This window comes from Osmerus eperlanus, chromosome 12, assembly GCF_963692335.1.
Source record: "Osmerus eperlanus chromosome 12, fOsmEpe2.1, whole genome shotgun sequence".
In the NCBI taxonomy this organism is placed as follows: domain Eukaryota; kingdom Metazoa; phylum Chordata; class Actinopteri; order Osmeriformes; family Osmeridae; genus Osmerus; species Osmerus eperlanus.
Genome location: NC_085029.1, coordinates 16,934,694 through 16,939,197, shown reverse-complemented (window position 1 = coordinate 16,939,197; position 4,504 = coordinate 16,934,694). Strand labels below are relative to the sequence as shown.

General features: G+C 40.1%; 1 long non-coding RNA gene across 1 annotated transcript; it reads right to left on the bottom strand.

Moving 5' to 3' along the window:
* Positions 1–1,849: 1,849 nt before the first annotated feature.
* LOC134030892 (uncharacterized) lies at positions 1,850–4,064 on the bottom strand. The gene is made up of 4 exons (XR_009931762.1): positions 3,870–4,064; positions 3,433–3,524; positions 2,478–2,652; positions 1,850–2,173 (listed from the first exon to the last, which is right to left on the bottom strand). It is a non-coding gene; the product is annotated as an uncharacterized LOC134030892 (long non-coding RNA).
* Between the last annotated feature and the right edge of the window lie 440 nt (positions 4,065–4,504).

Below are 4,504 nucleotides of genomic sequence, written 5' to 3'. Positions count from 1 at the left end.
TTCGTTATGCTATAATATTGAGCCATGAGAGGCAACTCCTTCAGGGCGTTAAACTCCTTGTACAAGTCTCCAGGGGCGATTCTAGGATCAGACCTTTAGGAGTGCTCAGCCCCCAATGAGAATGTGACATGAATACAGTGCCTTGTAAAAGTGTAAACACCCTTGCTAATAAATCCCCTAATTTCACTTGATAACAGTTAATACAGTTATTTATTATTATGCAAAATGTTGAATGAAAAAACTAAGGATGTCCCTTTCTTCATGAACTACCAGCATCAAATGATAATAATTTTTAGGGGTGCTTCGATGAAAGTGCGTGAGCACCCCTAAAAAGGGTCTAAAATCGCCACTGCAAGTCTCCCAGGGCATCAGATAGGGAGGGTGGGGCGGTCCTGGAGCAGTGAACACACCACAAAGGAAAAGAAAGAGCAGCAAAGTTTTGGCACCTGAAATCTTCATTGTAAAAGAAAATGATAAAATAAAGGATCTGAAATGAGTTTTACACATATCCACATTACGTCCTACGCACCACATTGAGAGTAGAGTACACCATCAGGTCGATGGCCGATGAATGCCTTTCTTGTACCCGATGCTTAAAAATTCAGAGTCGAACCAGGGTTCACTGGCAAAGTGACCTGAATTATTACCTGTTCTTTACACTGACGGAAAAATAGAAATCACGAGGTACAAATATTTACCCTTATAGTTAGCAGCAAAACCTATGATAACCTGATGTATTAATGATAAATCTTATGGGACTTTTAGACTACAGCTATATAATAGGCAATGTCAAGGCTCCAGAAATCTTACAGAGCACAGTCATTTCCCTATGGCGGAGAAGCCATTCTCCATATTAAAAGTAATTGTAGCGGTACCATTTTTTTCAAGTTGTTATTTTAAGGTAGAATTGTTACATAATGTTACTTTAACAGGACCTGCACAAAAAGAATCTAATCCAAGCACAATTTACATCAAAACACTATTTTAAGTCCAATCAAATTATGTTATTAGTTATTGCAATCTTTGACCATTCTTCTCAAACTACATAGCTGGTCCTCTGTTCCTCACTGGCACAGGAAGAAAAATATTCCCCTTAAAGGAAGTGTGCTTGCTTGAGAGATGCTTGCTCGCCCAATGCTGAGAGAGAGGTAATCACCACTCTTAACCCTTGTGTTATCTTCGGGTCATTCTGACCCATCAGTCATTGTGACCCACCATCGTATTGCGACAACTTTACCGCATACAAAAACAAAGTGAAGCATTTTCTTTTAACCGTTGGGCTGTCTTAGACCCCCCACATTGCGAAGGTTAAAATAAAATTATTTTTATTTGTTTTTGTATTGGGTAAAATTGGGTAAACACAACGATGGTTCGTTATGAACCTTTGGGTCATGTGACCCGAAGGCAGCACAAGGGTTAAGAAAAAAACTAAAAAGAAACAATTGGACTGGGATTGTAAATTGAGGTACTGATGTAAGCGTTTAATTACCTCAGTTTTTTCTTGATGCTTTGATACTGTAGCAAGCTTAGTGTGGAGGCAACGTGAGGCCCCATAGGCTATACAGCACAGGCCCAGGAATGTTGTTTATCACCAAACACACAGAGGAGACCTCATAACACAACGGCAACACCCCTAGAACCCACTATCATGTTTTACTGCTAGGCTAAACTGTAAAACCTGTGGTGCTTCGCTGGTTGCCAGTTAACATTTTCCTCATGATATCCGACAAAAATGGCAAAACTGTAGTTTCTGAGTAGAACAATTGAGGGCAGGGCCTATGTCTTCAAGTCTTCAATGTTTTTGTTTTTTTTAATTTGTGAATTTGCAACTCAACACTGAAAACAAATGTAGGATTTGAAGTGCTAGTTTTATTATTTCTCTGCATACTTGTTGACTTTTAAACCAGCAAGTCAGCACAATATGGGGCAACACAACAACAGATGTTAGATGTCGATGCTGTTACAGAAATACATCAGTTATCACTGCTAGACTACTGAGGAAAGTACACATTGAACAGTCTTACACCCCTTGAGATATTATTGGATATGCAAGACAGGCACACGAGGCCCACCAGACCCACCAGGCCCACAAGGACACTGAAACCGGACTTGGTAGTCCCGGCAGTATTGTTTGGGGTCGTTCTTGCATACGAACCCAATTGTCGGAGAGAAGCTATACAGTGGGGATACAGATACGTGTCAGTCATCATGCTTATATACAGTGCCTACTAAAATGCATCCTATCTTTAGTACTATATCATGAAAAACAACTATCTCCATCAAATGTGTTGTCTGTTTTTCAACTCAGAGACCATTTGAAGGCCCATCTCTTCTGAGATATATTTTACTTATTACATTTATACTCACCTTCTTACTAACATAGTGCATGCAGTTTAAGTGGATATAGATGAAAGTATGTGCTAAAAAATTAGCTGTAACTATAAAGTAAAACAGAAAAAAAATTGCCACTCCCTTACTGGAGGAAGTTTTGGCCAGTCAGGGCGGCAGCAGTCCCTGTGTCCACAGTCTTGCTCTCAATGGCAATCGGGTTGGCACAGATCTCACCAGGGTTCTCACTCTGCAGGTCCGACAGCACCTCCCAGTCACCGGTACCGGAAGGATTGTCACGATCGTACCAATTTGTCCAGCACACTGCAAATCAGCACGATAGAAATATAGTTAGACAAGTCTGATTTCAAATTCAAATATTCTTTATTGACATGATTGGGATGATGTTTGAAGCTTAACAAATATTGTTTAATAATTATCCTTAACCTTTATCGTCCTCCAGTCCATGTGCAAAACTTTTAAGGGTTTGTGTTTCATAGTGTTAAGATGGTAAAGGTCACATGGTAGGGAAAGCACTGACTGAAATAGGCCGAGCTTCAGTGATGTCACTTCCTGTGGCCAATTGGTAAAAGCACAGCTGCCTTTCGCATCATGGTACACAATTAGGTTAGGCCCTTCTCTGCATGTGAGCACATAAAAGGTCTGATTTTAACTGATGTTGAGTTCTTATCGGTTGGAGTTTAAAGCATTAAACAACATGTTTGGTTGGTTCAAAATCATTGCTGTCTGAAATTCAGCGACAGATCCAAGGGAAATTATAGCTAACGTGCTAACTAACCGGCAAGTTGGTGAATTAGGGTACATCAGAATTGCTATAATGTTCATATTCAAATGAATATGTATTAATGATTGTATTTCTGTATGTATTAGGCTACACTGTAGTTCCATAATGTACTTTATTTAATACCAAACATGAGTGTAAGCTATTATGCGGCAAAAAGGAACATAATCCAACCTTAAAGGTCACTTTGCAAAAGGTGCTTTGTTCTCTGGAGGGACCTTAACTATTTTTTTATTGGATATGCAAGACAGGCACACAAGGCCCACCAGGCACACAAAGTTCACGAGGCCCACCAGACTCACCAGGCTCACAAGGACACTGAAACCGGACTTGGTAGTCCCGGCAGTATTGTTTGGGGTCGTTCTTGCATACGAACCCAATTGTCGGAGAGAAGCTATACAGTGGGGATACAGATACGTGTCAGTCATCATGCTTATATACAGTGCCTACTAAAATGCATCCTATCTTTAGTACTATATCATGATGAACTTCCATTTCTATGTTTTTCTCTCCTGTTTTTAGGCAAAAACAACTATCTCCATCAAATGTGTTGTCTGTTTTTCAACTCAGAGACCATTTGAAGGCCCATCTCTTCTGAGATATATTTTACTTATTACATTTATACTCACCTTCTTACTAACATAGTGCATGCAGTTTAAGTGGATATAGATGAAAGTATGTGCTAAAAAATTAGCTGTAACTATAAAGTAAAACAGAAAAAAAATTGCCACTCCCTTACTGGAGGAAGTTTTGGCCAGTCAGGGCGGCAGCAGTCCCTGTGTCCACAGTCTTGCTCTCAATGGCAATCGGGTTGGCACAGATCTCACCAGGGTTCTCACTCCGCAGGTCCGACAGCACCTCCCAGTCACCGGTACCGGAAGGATCGTCACGATCGTACCAATTTGTCCAGCACACTGCAAATCAGCACGATAGAAATATAGTTAGACAAGTCTGATTTCAAATTCAAATATTCTTTATTGACATGATTGGGATGATGTTTGAAGCTTAACAAATATTGTTTAATAATTATCCTTAACCTTTATCGTCCTCCAGTCCATGTGCAAAACTTTTAAGGGTTTGTGTTTCATAGTGTTAAGATGGTAAAGGTCACATGGTAGGGAAAGCACTGACTGAAATAGGCCGAGCTTCAGTGATGTCACTTCCTGTGGCCAATTGGTAAAAGCACAGCTGCCTTTCGCATCATGGTACACAATTAGGTTAGGCCCTTCTCTGCATGTGAGCACATAAAAGGTCTGATTTTAACTGATGTTGAGTTCTTATCGGTTGGAGTTTAAAGCATTAAACAACATGTTTGGTTGGTTCAAAATCATTGCTGTCTGAAATTCAGCGACAGATCCAAGGGAAATTATAGCT